Source organism: Camellia sinensis, chromosome 7 (genome assembly GCF_055761805.1).
Source record: "Camellia sinensis isolate YWXY chromosome 7, ASM5576180v1, whole genome shotgun sequence".
Classification (NCBI taxonomy): Eukaryota; Viridiplantae; Streptophyta; class Magnoliopsida; order Ericales; family Theaceae; genus Camellia; species Camellia sinensis.
The window spans coordinates 18,232,834-18,250,227 of NC_138967.1; positions in this window are offsets into that span (position 1 = coordinate 18,232,834).

Genomic DNA, 17,394 nt, shown 5'->3' on the forward strand with positions numbered 1-17,394 from the left:
GAGAATTAGACTTGTTTATGTTTCTTTAACAACGTAGATTCAAGTCACAGAAATAATCTCTCTAATAATAAGAATAAGAATGCATACATGTTACTCTTTTTTAATTTCGTTTTAATAAAAATCGTATTCATTTAAACGTGATTCAACTATTAAACCAGTTAGGTTGTCACTTAAGGCCCACAAAAAAATTTATAAAGTTTTTATTGTCGAAAGCTTAAACTTTTCTAAAATATAACTAAATAATATCTCATTTTAATATTTAATCTGAAGTCTTAAAAAAAAATTAGGCGACTACTCCGTTCATTGAATCAATTGTATAGTATAACAAGTATAAATTGTTAGAATGTGGGGAGTGTGGTTAATCATTTTGGAAGCTCTTATGGCTAAATCTAAGTTTGTGTCAGTGCAAACTAGGGCAGTTGCCGCCAATTTAGGGTATTGAAGTTTCCTCTTTTCTATGCTTTAGTTTTTAGAAATTACTAACTTTTGCATGTGCCTACATATATATATTTATCCGAGAGGTAACTATATTACTAGGAATGGCAACGGGCTGGGATAGAGTCGGCGATCACATTTTTCGTCTACGATCCTCGACGGTGGAAATTCTTCCGTTCTTGGTCTTGATCCTCGACGAGAAACCTATCTCTACCCTCGTCCTCGCCCACGCCCCCACCCCCAGAGGGGATCTGGTTTTCTCGACCCCTAAAATTCTCCAGTAAAAAAAAAAAAAAAAATCAGCTCAAGATCTGATATTCAACAACAGATTTAATATTCAACAAATTTAACAACAACAGATTTAATATTCAACAACAACAACACAACATATTTAAAAAATAAAGAGAGAGAAAAAGAGAGAGAGTAGAAATGGCGAGAAAGAGAAAGAGAGAGATAGATCTATGATCTCCGACCGCCTCAATCAAATCTTCCAGATTTGAGCTCAACTTTCATTGTTGAATGGCGGAGGCAGAAGTGAAATGGAAGAGACGGTGGTAGAGCAGTGGTGAGAGAGGAAAGATAGAGGAGTTGCGATCGACTCTCGTCGTCAAAATGGCGGAGGCAGTGGTGGAATGGCAGAGGTGGTGGTAGAGCAGTGGATGAAAGAGGGAGAGGAGAGGAGTTGCGATCGACTCTCGTCGTCGAATGGCGGAGGCGGTGAGACGACGTCGTCTTTGGTGGCACCCTCGTTGGTTGGGTTGTGGGACTTTATCTCCATGGTTTGCTCCTTCTCTGCTTTGATCGACATGGGTTTGAGGTTAGGGTTTCGAATGTGAGAGAGAGAGATAGAGAGAGAGAGATATGAATGGATAGAGGGGTAAAAAAGTAATTTTACTTCGGGGGGAAACGGGACTGGGGACGGGGTTGTGAAAGCTATCCTTGTCTCCGGCCCGAAACTGATCAAGGATGCATTTTCGAATATCATCCTCGGCCCGTCAAGAGTATTTTTCGGGAAAAAACCATTCTAATCGGGGACGGGGGGTTGGGTTCCCAGCGGACCGGGTTCAAATTACCATCCTATATGTGACTATATGAACCTTCTTCAAGTGCAGCTTCTAATAGGAATATAAATTAAACACATAATCAAAAACAAAAAATATATTAATGGTGGAGAGATTTTTTTACACATGGATCCTATCAAAAAATCTTACAAAAATATGATTCATTCATTAATTTTAATTTTAATTTAATTTTATTTTATTTTATTTTTGTATCTGATTATGTATTCGTTGACGCAAGATTTTTTTCTCATCACACATGTTTTTTTTTTTTTTTGGGCAAAATAACAATTCAGTGTAAGTTTTAAAATATATATATATATATATATATATATATATATATTTCAGATTAGTAATAAACTTTACAAACTTTGATAATTATAAGTTATAAACTTTTTCATAAAACTGTAAATATTTTAGCAAGATACCACTGATTTGTAACATCCCTTTTTTCTTTTCAATGTTTTAGTTCTTACTTATAAGCTATCAACTCGGATAGGATCGAAGAATAAAGATTGAAAGTTTTAATTTTAAAACTCTAAAAAAAGTTCTAGTGATGTGATAAGGAGGGATCCACATGTAATGTGATGTGTGTGTATATATATATATATATTTTTTCCAATCATTGTTGTAGGATCTAATCATGTATTGATCAATATGAATCTTGTGCACATGGAGCTTTTCTCTTTGGGAATATGTTCACTTTTATTTATTTATTTATTTATTTATTTTGTAGTTCTTCTTTGGACATTGTTTGTTATCATTTTTGTTTTTTTTATTAAAAAAGAAGAAAACAATAACAACAACAAAAATTTTAACAACATCAATCACCTGTAATTTATGCAAAAAAATAAAAAAATTGAAAATTGAAAATAAAATTTTGATATTTGCAAATGGTTTTTTTTTTAAAAAAAAAAAAATTCAAAAAACATTTTCAAAAACAGTTCACAACCAATTTTTACATATGACAAAAAAACAAAAACAAAAACACCAAACAAGTGTTTTTTTGCCCTAGTACAGTGTGCCCGGCCGCCCACGCTTGCACCGGCTGCGGCTGCCTAGTTGAAGGCTGTTTGAACCAAGAAAAAGCACAATTGATCTGAGCTTTTACATTTTACAAGTTTGAATTTACATTTGACTGGTCTTACTATATCTTAGCTCACTCCAAATCTTTAATAATGGTTGTTTAGGCATTGAACAATTGATTATCAAAAACATTTTATATGTTTTAGCAGATTAGTATAATTCATCTTACGGCGGTACTGTTGCTCCAAGCTGTTTCTGGTCCCATAAAACCCTCATCATATGCAGAAAATTGAATTCTTAACAAACTATAACTTGTTAAAACATTCCACTAAACCCTAGTGTTTCTTCCACTAGCAAGCCCATTTTTGGGTCCCAAATTGGTGATCATTAGGGCTTGAACTAAAGTCATTTTGTTGTCATCTCTCTCTCAAATTTATTTTTAGTGGGTACTCTTATCTTCTTCATTGTCAAAATCAAGATTAAAAGTCTTAGGTGTCCCATGAAATGGTGTCTTTGTTATGGTTCCTTCTGTCAGCAAAAATAGAACCCCACTTTTGGAAATAAACCCAATTTATTATTCAATTTAATTTAGCTCTTTTTGATCATTTACCAGTAGGTTGAAGAAATGAGGCCTGGGGTAAGTCATACAAGAGGTATTGGGCTCAAGTTTTGATGTTCTATTTCGCCCAACATGTGAAACTTAGCGAGTGGTCACATGTATCTCGAGTTTGCACTCTTAGAATAAGTCAAAGAATTCTATTTATGATTATATCTCGTTATCAAAAATAAAAATATTCTAAGTGAGTACTTATGTTCATTGTCAAAAGTAAAATCTAGGTGTACCATGAAATAGTTTTTTTTTTTTTTTTTTTTGAATGGCTCCTTCTGTCAGCAAAATGATGGATCTCATTTTGGAAATAAATCCTCTGTTATTCAGCTCTAGTTCTTTATGAGAATTCACCAGTAGGTGGAAGGAATGAGGCCAGTTGAAATGGAATATTTATCCCTAAGGTTTGTTTGATTTGTGGACAGAATTCGGCAAAATAACAATACTATGAAGATTATAGTCATTTTGTATCAAAAGAGTTATCCTGATATAAGTCCTCTCATCTCCCTTATTAGAATAAATTATAAGTTATCCTGAGTTATAAAAGTTGAATCAAATACGAAATAATTTTATGTCACGTTTGGCCCCATCAATTAATTTTAAAAAATAATTATTTTTAATATTCAGTTTGTTTATTTATATCCATTAGTTTGTTTTATGCAACCATGCCTTTATTTGTTCCACTCTATCCCACACAAACTTTTTATTTACTAATAATTCTTTTAATAAATTAAAACTTATTACATCAGACCCAACTTTCACAATTGTATATCATAGGATTAGGGCTATAATTTCCCTAAATAGGGTTTAGGTTTTGTGAAATTAGTGAGAAAATTGCATCACGTTAATATATATATATATATATATTTATTTATTTACATGACCTCATTGAATAAAAATCTTAAATGTATATCCACTATTGATCCCACAATAAAATAATCATATTCCACCCCATATTTACGTACCAAACATGGCATCCTAATAAAATATTACGCAAATAAGAACAAGATTTATTAATGACATAATTTATTATAGAAAATTATTTAAACTCACAAGCATAAGAATGATGACACCATTTTTGTTATAGAAGATTATTTAAACTTACAAACATAAGAATGATGACAACATTTTACCCTCTCAATTTTTTAAACATGTATAATGAGTGGACTTCCATTTTGTTCAAATCAAGGTTATCTAATCAGAACAAAATCAATGACTCCAAGAAGTGGTGGGTGATAGATGGCCTTTTTCTTTTTTTGTAGAAATCCAAATACCATATGTTTTTGTCTTTTGATTCTCCTCTTGTGGGTCATGGGAATCATTTGAAGCAATAAGGAATAAAAGTGAACATTGAATAATACAAAGAAAGTTTTGTAAAGTGATGACTTGTATAAAAAACAAAGAGAAATATATATGGGAAATGAATATCTAAAGGGCAAAAGAAGGTGGCCCTACTATATGATTTTATTTTATTTTTTTACATTGACAACTTGTGTTGAAATGGTATCTAAGGGAAATCAATGTTCTTTGATTCAATGAGGACATGATGAAAAGGTGGTGTTTGGGAGCATTTTATCCATGCCTTGGTGTAAGGATGGAAAAGAAAGAACATTGATGTAGAATGTTTGTTTTTCATTAATGTTACTTCAATGGATATAAATTGCAATCTAAAAAGTTATTTATCAACAAAGAAAAATGCATATTTGATAGAATATCAGTTCCCTAGACATTAATTTACAAACCCTAAATTTCAATGTAATTTTATAAGGTTTGTAAGATTCAAAGCTACATAAATGCCTAAGAGTTTCATTACAGACTTACTCATATACCCTCTCGGCCGCCCTACCCGGCAGCCCCCCAAAACGACGTCGTTTTGGGGGTTTTTTTTTTTTTTTTTTTTTTTCCCCTTTTCTTCTTCTGCTTCGTTCTTTTCTTCTTCTTCTTCGTTCTTTTCTTCTTCTTCTGCCATAACCAGAGGGGAGGGGAGGGGAGAGGGAGAAGAGGGAGGAAGGAGGCTCGTCGCCTTGCCGCCGGCATCGCAGCTCGTCGCCTCGCCGCCGGCCGTCGCAGCAGTCCGATCGTCGCAGCCGTGGCCTCGCCTCGCCTCACCGCCGTCGCCTCCGCCTCCTCCTCCTCCTCCCCCACTGGTTATGGCCCCCTCCAGTCCGGCCTTCCCTTCCTCCTCCTCCTCCTCCCTCCTCCTTCCTCCCTCCCTCTTCCTCTCCTTCCTCCCTCTCTTCCTCTGCGTTTTTTTTTTTTTGAAAATTTGCCCCCAAAACGACGTCGTTTTGGGGGCTGCTGGGTTTGGCTGCCGTTTAGGGCGGCCGAGAATCCTTGCTCCTTCTTATTACCAGGTACCTTAAGGCTATATTTAATTTGCATATAAATTATAGGAGTTGGCCTACATAATTTTGATATAAAATAATCTCGCGTTCAATTCAAAATTGATGGCCAATAACTAATTTCAAAAATGAGTAAAATTTTTTTTTTCCCAAAATAACACTTTGCAAAATTACAAAAATGCTCAATCCGTGTGAGTTACTTGAAACTACATATTATAAAATAATTTATAACGTCTAATTCTATCCATGAATTAAAATAAGGGTGAAATAACAATAAATCTTAACACATGATATTGTGAACTCTTTAGTTCTCTTTTTTTCTTATGAACTCAAAGGTTCTATTAAAGTAAAAATTACATAAAAGGGCAATCATTTTCATGTTTCGGTTTAATTTTTTAGAGATAAAAAGGAGTTTCGCCAAATATGAAATTACATATTTGAGTAATCCACATTATAGAAATTTTGGATTTTTTGTTCTTCTGGAACAAGTCTTACATTATGAATTAGAACTTAATATTCCAATGTAACACACTAAAAAATTTCTTATACTTTTTTTAAATGTAACAACGTAACACTTCAAATTTTTCTAAATGTAACGCTCTAATATAATACACTCTAATATAACACACAAAAGTTTGTTTGGGAAGTGGGTTAACTTTTTGGCATTTTGGCTATTTTAATCTGGGGCTAAAAAGGCTTGTTTGGGATAAGTTTTTTGATTTTTTTGACTTTTTGTGAAAGAAATAATGTAATGATTATGGATTGGATATGACATTTTGTCTTATTAGGCTAAAAAGCCTATTTTGTCTTTTTGTGACTAAAATAGCTTCAAACCCAACCCATCCCAACCCAACCCAACCCAACCCAAGTTGCCAAACAAAGGCTTAGTGTACTTTTGTCATACGTAACACTCATTTCAATGTAATCTTAAACGTAACACTCTAATGCAATACACATAAAATAACTAAAAAATTACTTAGTGTATTTTTTCCCAAATGTAATACTCACAATTTAAAATTATACACTTACTCAAAACTTACTAAGAAATTTTTGTACTCCTTTTGAAATGATTTGAAGAATCTCACACTTTTTTGGAATGGTTTGAAGAATCTCACATTTTTTTTAGAGTATTACATTTGGAAAAAATACACTAAATTTTTTTTGTGTTACATTGGAGTGTTAGGTTTTGTTTGGCATGCCATGTTTGGGCTAAAATAGTCATAAAAGATAAAATAGACTTTTTAGCCCAATAAGGCAAAACATCACAGTCAAACCATAATCATTTCTTTGTTGGGCGAATTACACTAATAATCCTTATAGTTTAGGACTTGTGTCACTTTGGTCCCTAACTTTTCAATTGTGACACATTTGACCATGAATTTTGAATCTTATTCCAAATAAGGACAATTAAAGATACTATTGCTCAATTTTAAGGGTAAAGTCGTCAATTTAATAAAATATAAATTAATTTAACAAAAATGAATGTCAAAAAAATATTTTTAAATTTTTAAAAATTATTTATACTCACCAAAGATAAAATTATATAAAATTAATAAATCTTTTACACATTTATTTATTTATTTATTTTACCAATTTAATTTTATTTGTGTTTGGATGTTGATCATGTAATGTGTGGTTGTTAGGATTTTAATGTGTAATCAATATATTTAACAGATGAAATGGTTTTAGTTTTGGATTTTTTGATTTAATGGATTGGTTTAATAATGATATTAAAATTGTCGCCATATTTGAGTTTTGAAAAAATATAAACTAATTCAATGAAAATAAAAACAATCGTCCACTACATGATCATTATCCAAACACAAAATAAAAATAAATTTGGAAAAAAAATGTATAAAAGATTTATGAATTTTACATAATTTTATTTTTGGTAGGTAAAAATAATTTTTAAAAATTCAAAAATATTTTTTTGACATTTATTTTTGACAAATTAGTTTATATTTTACCAAATTGACGACTTTACCCTTGAAATTGAGTAATAGTATTTTCAATTGTGCTCATTTGGAACAAGATTTAAAATTCATAGTCAAATGTGTCGCAATTGAAAAGTCAGTGATTAAAATGACACAAGTCCCAAATTATAAAGACGGTTAGTGTAATTTGCCCTTTATTTTTTCTCTCACAAAAATTAAAAAGTCTTATCCCAAATAAAATTTTTTAGTCTTAGATAAAAAAATTAAAAAGGTAATCAACATTGTAAATGAAGGCTATGAATTTTTTTTTAAACGTTACATTTGGGAAGTTGGTTCTAAAGAAAATAAAGAGTTAGAAAACTAAGGGAATAGTGGGACCCCAAATGTCAAATGAAAATGACATCCAAATTTGAACTAGAATTTCATCCTTTGCTTGAGAAAGGATCTCAAGTAGACCACTGTTTCATGATCGGGTATCTTCAGGACACCGTTTTTCGATTCAACAAAGTCATCATGATAATGAATTTATGAGTCTTGAAATTACTTACAAAAGGAAAGTTCATAGAATCAAAATTGAGTAGACAGGCAATTTGCATGGTTGCTCCTTCCCTCTCAAAATAATAATTTTTTTAGGAATATAATTGTTTTTTAATAATATAATTATTACATTTTTAAAATATTAATTTTTCAAAATTTTCTTTTGATAGTATATATTTTTGAGAATATCAATTATTATAGTTGTGCTTTTTGTGTTATTAATGAATTTAAAAGAATGACAAAATATAAAATTTATAATATTTTAGTCATTGATTTTTTAAAATAAACTAATATTTTGAAACCATAAAAAATAGAATAAATGACTAATATTTTAAGATTGAAGAAGTATTTGTTTCCTTTTTATGCTAAGTGTATGCACAACCTTGAATGTGATGTTGAATGCACGAGAAATAATAACGTCAAGAACTCAAACACATACACTGAAGTAAAATAAAATGAAAACTATTGTTGTAATGCACTTTTTCTTTTTTTTTTTTCTTTTTTTTCTTTTTTTCTTTTTTTTTTTGGTGTGAATTTTGACAAGTTTTCATTTCCTGTTTCCTTTTTTGTTTTTAAAAATTGTAAAAATTAAAAATAAAAACACATTTGTTGATTGTTTTTGTTTTCCAAAAAGTGTCAATAGTAGATTCAAATTTTTTGGTGATGGGTTCAATTAACCAGTCCTATACACTTTCAATTGATTAAAAATTTTGAAAAAAATTCAGTTGGCCACTCTTATACACTCTTAACTAAAAAATTAGGATCATCATTGCCAAAGATAAAAATCAATTATTTACTCCTTATTACATTGTAATGGTTGTTGGTGATGGACTTACGGTTCGTTAATATTCTCCTACCAATTGTAAAAAATAAAAATAAAAAAAAAATTCAAAATTTTTGACAAAATATCAAAACTTGCATTAACATTCATAAATTATTTTAATTTTTTAGGATAATAATCTAGAAAACTATAAACATAAAAATTAATTTATAAATGATTACTGAAAGAAAGGGCTGGAAACATTTGGAGTTAGAGAAAATTCTTAACCCCAAGAAGTAAAATGTAGAACCAAAAATAGGTCAAAGAAAGAAAACATGAAGAATACTAAGAAGATTTAGTTATAGCACTTTTTGTGTTCATTAAACCAATCTTCAAATATGGTGTGTCTCTTTAAGGACGGAAATCAAGATTTACGAGGCAGTCAAAGTTTGCCTATTTGGATTTTCCCTCCACATTAGTCTTTTCTGCATGCTTTTCTCTGCTTTACCCGCCCCATTCTCACGAATACTTGTCTCTCTCTCTCTCTCTCTCTCTCTCTCTCTCTCTCTCTCTCTCTCTCTCTCTATAGCTGTTTGAATTAGTGTATTGTTTTGGTCCTCAGATATTCAAAACCAACCATGGCTTTCATAAATTTTCATTTATTATCCTAACCATCTGCAACATTAGGGCAATGCTATGGTACATGAGGGTGTGTATCATGTATAAATTATGATATTTGTGAACTTAATTATCACAAATGTCATAACTCAATTTTATAGGTTAGTTATATATGAGAGTAGACATGACAGTTGGTCCAATGATTTATGCACCTGTCTTTTGAGACAATAAAAAGTCGAAGAAGGTTTAGAGTTTGAATCAATTGAACGACTGCGACCTTTTCGTTGTAATCTAACTTATTGATATTCTAATATTCTATCATATGACAAAAATAAAAAGAAATTCCTATGAAGTCATTACTAAAAAAAATTGAGTCATAACAAAATATCATATAAGATATGATCGAAGAGTTTTTGAATCATAATTAAAATAATATCATAACCAATTCAAAATTAATATTACAATAAATTATAATTAAAGATCACAAAAATCATAATCAAATTTATGTATATGAAAGACATTCCAAATATAATGTAAAAGGTTGAATCGGTATTGATACTAACTTTATTCCCAAATTACACTTTTATAACTAACAATTTAAGCACTTGTCGTTTTGTAATTGTCGACCCAAATCAATAACTGTTAATTTCAACTCACAATAAAATTTCAAACGCATCGATACTCACATGGTATGTAGTTACGAGCCCGGATTCTCGGCCGCCCTTCTCGGCGGCCGTCCCAACAGCCCCCCAAAACGACGTCGTTTTGGGGGTTTTTTTCCTTTTTTTTTTTTTTCCTTTCTTCTTCCTGTTTGAACGAACCAGAGGGGGGAGGGCAGGGGAGGGGAAGAAGAGAGAGAGGGGGAGGGAAGGCGAGCCGCCGGTGGGCCGGACTGGAGGGGGCCATAATCACCGGGGGAGGAGGAGGAGGAGGAGGAGGAGGAGGAGGAGGCGGAGGCGGAGGCGAGGCGACGATCCGACGGCTGGACGACCTGCGACGGCGGAGGCGAGGCGAGGCGAGGCGAGGCGACGGTCGGACGACCTGCGACGGCGAGACCCCCTCCCCTCCCCTTCCTCTCTCTCTCTTCTTCCCCTCCCCTCCCCTCCCCTCTGCTCTGGTCTGCGAAGAAGGAAGAAGAAAGAAAGAAAAAAAAAAAATCAAAAAACCCCCAAAACGACGTCGTTTTGGGGGGCTGCCGGGAACGGCCGCCGAGAAGGGCGGCCGACGATCCTGATTCATGTAGTTACAAGCTTCATAAGTTCATAAAAGGATTTCTGCAGTTACAACAGGGTAACTGCTCTTGGGGATATTTTTGGAAATAAAAAAAAAAATATATATATATATATATATGACAATTATACCAACTTCAGTATTGGCAGAAATGGGGTTATTGCAGTAACTGTTGTACCTTAATTTGAGATTTATTGTAGGCTTATTTTTATGATCTGAACCGTTCATTTTGTAAGGTTCGTTGTGTACTTCATGCCTACCAAAATTATATTCATCGGATATTAATAATTATGTTATTAAATTACATATTTTTTATGTCATTTCTCAAAAGAAAAACTTATTATTTATTTATTTTTTTATGATAAATGTAATTCAATCATATAGTTATTGATATATTTATCGATTTTATAAAACTTATCGACTAACATCTATTTTTTCAACACAATCGATAAAAAATTCTTAAGTTGTGTTTGTATCTGAAATTTGTAGAGGAAAAAAAAAGATTGAAAAAGTGAACAAAATGAACTTTTATTTTATGCACAAATCTATTTAAATTATCTTTTACACAAATCCAAGATTTCATGATAATTGTTTTTGTACAAATTCAAAATTCAAAGGTCAGACTGCTTTTTTTTTTTCAATAGAATCCACGTCAATGAGTATAATCAATTCTAAAGAAATAGGTATTTTGATAGAGATATTAAAGTAGTGCAGGAGTTTCAATTTTTAATGGAATGTTTCAATTTTAGACCTCGCACAATTTGGTTATATAGATAATATTAAAAAGAGAAAAAAATAATAATTGTTTATGCCTCCGTTTGAGAAGTAGGTTAATTTTTTGATTTTTTGATTTTTTTTGACTATTTTAACCTGAGCTAAAAAGTTTGATTTGGAAAGGGCTTTTTGATTTTTTTGACTTTTTTTTTGTAAAAGAAGAGTGTAATAATTATGGGTTAGATGTGATGTTTTGTTTGTTATGGTTAAAATAGTCTATTTTGTCTTTTGTGACTAAAATAGCCACAAACCAACTTGCCAAACGAACCTTATGTGTTTTTTTAGATGAAGAGTCCTCGAAAGTAATGGAAACTAAAATTTTCTATACAACTCAAATTAGCTTATTAGTTAGGCTAATAATTTCTTACAAAATATAAAAGGAAATTTTTTTTTTCATGTTTCTCTCCACAGCTCTCTTTTATGCATTGATTTTATTTTTTTCTCATCATTTTCTTACAAAATTTTTCATCTATTTAAATGCATGCAAGAAAATTTTTTATTTCTTTTTCCTTTCTTTCACTTCACTTTCTACCATTTTTCATTTTCTATCATCCATTTCTTTCTAAACAAAGAGAGCATATTTCTAATAGTAAAATGTTTTTAAGCCAATAGTTTTAATATTATTTTAAATTTGACCAAAAGTTATGATTAAATTGTAACAAATAATTCAATTAGATAGTTTAATTGCTTAAAAGAGCTTATTTCTAACCATAGTAATTATGGTATCACATCAATATATATATATATTTAATTATTTGTGGCTTATCACTACAAGAAATAACATTTTTGCCGATCAAAAAATTGGTCGCTAAAAACTCATTTTTAGTCGACAAAAGTTATTCGCGACCAATTTTTTTGGTCGCTACTTTGGTCGCCAATTAAGAGTCGGCAAAAATAATTCGCGACCAAAATTTTTGTTGGTCGGGAAAAGTTGGATTTGCCGACTAAATTTTTGGTCGCTAAATATATCATTACTGCGACTAATCCATTTTGTCGGTAAAACACTTTGGTCGCGAAAAGTGATATTTTCCCGACCAAATATCTTAGTCGCTAATTGTCACATTCCACGACCAAACAGATTAGTCGCCAAAAGTCGAGGAATCACTAACTAACAATTTAGTCGCCAAAAGGTAAGGAATTGCCGACCAATAATTTTAGTTGCAAAAGTGTAGAATTTGCTGACCAATTTTTTAGTCGCCAAATCTCTCTATTTTTTTTTTTTTTTTGGTTCAGAACATTCAATTTTTGTTTATAAACATTCAATCCAATATCGAACAAAATTCATTCAACCCAACCACAATTAAGGAACAATAACATTTAACATGTATACAAGAGTAATAGTAAGAAGAAAACTTGAGAATTTTACATGTATACAAGAGCAATAGTACGTACAATCTGTGATTTGGCAAAAACAATCACTAAAAATTCAATCTCAAACTACACTATGCTCTCACCAAAAATTAAAAGAACAAAGAAATCGAAGAAAATAACAAGGTATGAGGCTATTGGAACAGTTCTTCAGCTCTTCCTGTAGTATGCTCATACCACAATGACATCCTATTGCAATTTCAATGTCTCGTTGCCCATCCATGGATTGCTAGTTCACTTTTGCGGATCCTATCAACATGTATGTGATAAACATATATGATAAACATAATCAGAGTGCCTATATGATAAACATATCCACGTCCACCATTGCTGCATCTTATAATCTATTATCAATTAGAATAAAACCTTTAGATCATCTATTTTAATATGCTGTCCAAAATATGACATCAACCCAAATGTTTCAGTATTCTGATACCCTAAATTTTCTTGGGATCATTTACCATGCTTCCAGGGACTGCTAAAAATTAGGCACTTCGTCGAACAAAAATCTGTAACAAAATTAATACTTCTTAGAAATCACCACAGCAGAGATGATGAGTTACAATAATATTCCACCTCAACAACTTTAATTTTAAAAATAAAACTTGCAACAAAAAAGAGGCATTCTTTCATTAAGCTTGTCCTATCTACTTCTTCTTTCCTTTCTTTGATATTTGAACCTGCATTTGACAAGAACAAATAACATGAATAAAACATAATTCCAAATTAGATGAAATTATTCAACAGTTTTTTTTTTTTAACATTATGAAACAGTTTTTCTTTTTGTAACATTCATCTATAAGATTTTTGTACCTGAAAAGGCTTCACCAATGTACCATATTGATAGCAAAATAATGTTAAAAGTTTTCAATTATTTGAGTTTTAAAAAGAAGTGCCCCTTAGAAGCACCAATCCAGTGATTTAAATTAAATTAGAATTTAAAACTAAAACCAACATAATTCCAAATGTTCAACACCAAAAAAAAAAAAAAAAACAAAAACAAAACGCAGCAACTCCAAATTCAATAGCAAGGACAAGCAGTAATCCCATAAGCAATTGTGGGGATATATTTTCTGAGTATCAACACGTGGCCAAGGTGACGCCGACGTGTCAGCCGAGGTGCCACGTGTCCTGGTCGCGACGCCGAGGTGATCTCGGCTAGGCTGAGGTTATCTCCGAAGATATCGGAATCCGGGATAAATGGATAAGGGACAAGAGTCCTAGAATGAGGAAGGGCTTCAGCCTGGATAAGGATAAAGCTCTTAGGGAGTTTATCTTTATCTATTGGAGAGTCCAGGATAAGCACTGAGCAGAAGTCCATTAGAGCTAGGCTTCTATTGAGACTGGGATTGAATTAGCTATAAAAGAGAGGCACCCTCATGGGTCTAAGGTACGCATTTTATATTCTGAACAGTGAGTTAAACACTTGATTTATCTTTGAGAGATAACTGACTTGATCGTCGGAGTTCCCCCGGGTGGATGAATCACCGCCGGAATCTCTTCTTTCTGTTACAGGTCAATCAGGCGCCATCTATTCTGCTAGTGCTCTCCAGCTGAGTGCTAGTTTGGCAGTGTGGTCGAAAATTGACTTACACAATTTGGCGCCGTCTGTGGAAAAGAAAGAAGAATAGAAGGCCAGCGACGGACAGAAGGATAAGGTTGGGGACGAAATGCCTGCTGGAAACGGTAAAAACGTTGACCCTAACATGGAGGAAGATGGTTGCAACGAGGAGACTCAGGACCAGAATCACGGCAGGAAAGACGTCGGCCAGGAGGGCGACATTCCAAAGAAGTCGGATCAAAGCGGGTATTACAATGAGAACGACCTCCAGGTATGGAAAGATAGATGCCTGCGAAGAGACGAAGAGGTAAAAGGGATGGCAAACAAATTGGCTGACCTGCAATTGGTCGTCAATTTCATGATGTAAAACAACGTCATGCAGCCATCGTTCTCGCTGCAAGACACGCCGATTCCAGCGGCCAATGCCTAGAAGGGAGGGCAGAAAACAATCCCTATAGCCCCCCAGCACACCAGGAGCGAAAGACACTCTCACCGGCCTTCAAGGGAGGTCGAGCGAGGAGAGTCGATGAGGAAAGAATCTCGAAGGACACGTCGCACCAAGGAGGCAGACGCCAAAGAACATCGGCATGTTCAAAGGCAGGCGCTGTGCTTCAACACAACTAATGGAGAAAGGTCGAAGAGAGCTCATAACGAAGCTGAAAGTAGTGCACCAAAAGATTGAAATCAGGAGATAAACGAGCTCCTAGGCGGACAAAGGAGGACTTGAGAGATTACCTCAAGAGGAAACAACAAGATACCGAGGTAACTTCCCTTGTTAAGCCGAGAACACCATTCTCGGCAGAGTTGGACAAATTTGACGCCCCAAAAAGATTCAGTATGCCGAGGTTCCAGATATACGACGGAAAGTCAGACCCCAACTTTTACGTCGGATTATACCTGAACTCGATGGCACTATACACTGGGAACGAGTCGTTGCTCTGTAAGGTGTTTCCCTCATCCTTCGGGGAGATTGCATCAGATTGGTTTCACAAACTGCCAAAGAGAAGTGTAAAGACCTAGGAACGCTTGGCCGAGATGTTCGTGGCCAGGTTCGTGACAAACAAACTACAGCCATTAAGGGTAGATGCCTTGATGGCCCTGAGAATTAGTAGGGATGAAGGCCTTAGGGCCTACGCTAAAAGGTACTATGAAGTGTTCAATTGAATACCCAAGTGCAATCAAGAGGTGACGGTCGTATCTTTCGAGAACGGCCTAAAAGATAACTGTTCACTACGAAAGTCTTTGGCAAAGACATTGCCAAAAAGCATTGAAGAGCTCATGGCTAGAATTGAGAAGTATGCTAGAGCCGAGGAAGACACGTCAGGAACTAAGGAGACAAAGCAAGAGAAAGGAAATGGCTCGCTGAAGCGAGGCTGAGGTAACAACGGATCCAACAAGCAAGAGATAGGACTGAGGGCTGCACAGGCGTCACAACTGTGTTCTGAATCCCAATTCACAAAGTCCTGGACAAAATTCGATCCCAGCCCCATTTCAGAGCACCAGCTAGGGTGCCAGGAGAATTTATGGGAATAAGCCTTTGTAAGCATTGTGCTTACCATAACGAAGATAGGCATATGACTCAGGGTTACAGAGCCCTGAAGGCACACCTGGAAGGCCTGGTAAGGCAAGGCCATTTGAGGGACCTTGTAGATGAGGCCAGGACAAAGGAAGAGCAAGCAAGACTACCTCAGGCACCAGCAACTCCGTCTCCTCCAGCACAGCAACCTTAGACAGGAGGACCTCGAGTAATTAATATAATTCACTCGAAGGTCAACGAGAACGAAATACGAAGGGAAACCCAGAAGGTAAAGCACTTGCAGCACGTGTACCAGGTCGAGGAGAAACGAAATCGGGCTGAGGATTGCCAGGGGCCAGTAGTGTCCTTTACTGAAGCCGACCTTGAGATGGTACAATATCCACATAACGATGCCTTGGTAGTATCCTTCCAGGTTGGGGAATGCCAAGTGAAGTGCATCCTAATTGACCAAGACAGCTCTTGTGACATAATGTATGTCAGGTGTTATAAGGAGCTCGGCCTTCACCCAGACGATATGGAGCAATCCAATGGCCCAATGGTCGGGTTCAATGGAACGCCGACGTGGCCACTAGGAGCAACAAGCTTGGAGGTGCAGGCTGGCACCAGGAAGATAAAGACAGAGTTCACAATAATCGACACACCCTCCCCTTACAATGTTATCCTGGGAAGGCCATGGTTGCATACAATGAGGGTTGTTCCCTCAACATTGTATCAACTATTGCGGTTCCCAACGGAGCATGGGATAGAGGAGGTCAGAGGAGATCAGCTGCAGGCAAGAGCTGCTCCATGGCAGCAATGAAATCCACCTGCAGCATACGAGAACCAGAAAGGACAGAGATCGAAGACGAGGACGTAGAGGTCCTAGAGGACGTCGGCAAGGAGCCAGCCGAGAAGAGTGAAGAAGCGCTGAAAAAAATCGTCGTCCAATAGGGGGATGAAGAACACTTCTTCCTTCTCGGCTCGGGCTTAGCCGAAGAAGAGGAAAAAGAGTTAGAGGCTTTCTTAAGAGCAAACATTAAGGTGTTTGCCTAGACGCCTTACGAAATGCCTGGCATTGGCCCCGAGGTCGCTTGCCACAAACTGAACGTAGACAGGTCGGCCAAACCTGTAATCCAACGAGCAAGAAGACCGACATTGATGCACGTTGAAGCAATGAAAGAGGAAGTAGATAGACTTCTGGAGGCCAGAGCCATTCGAGAGGTAAATTACCCGACATGGCTATCAATCACAGTGGTGGTGAAGAAAAAGAATGGTAAATGGAGGGTCTACGTGGACTTTACCAACCTAAATAAGGCCTACCCCAAGGACAATTTTCCTCTACCCAAGATTGACCAACTGGTGGATGCCACTTCAGGGCATGAAAGAATGAGCTTCCTGGATGCCTACAGGGGGAACCATTAGATAGCCATGTACCCCCTAGATGAGGAGAAAACTGTATTTATCGCCTCAAAAGGGCTGTATTGCTACAGAGTGATGCCTTTTGGGTTGAAAAATGCATGAGCAACTTACCAGAGATTGGTAACCAAAATGTTCAAACACCTGATTGGCCAAACAGTGGAAGTTTACATCGATGACATGGTCGTGAAGACCAAGGAACCCGCAGGTCA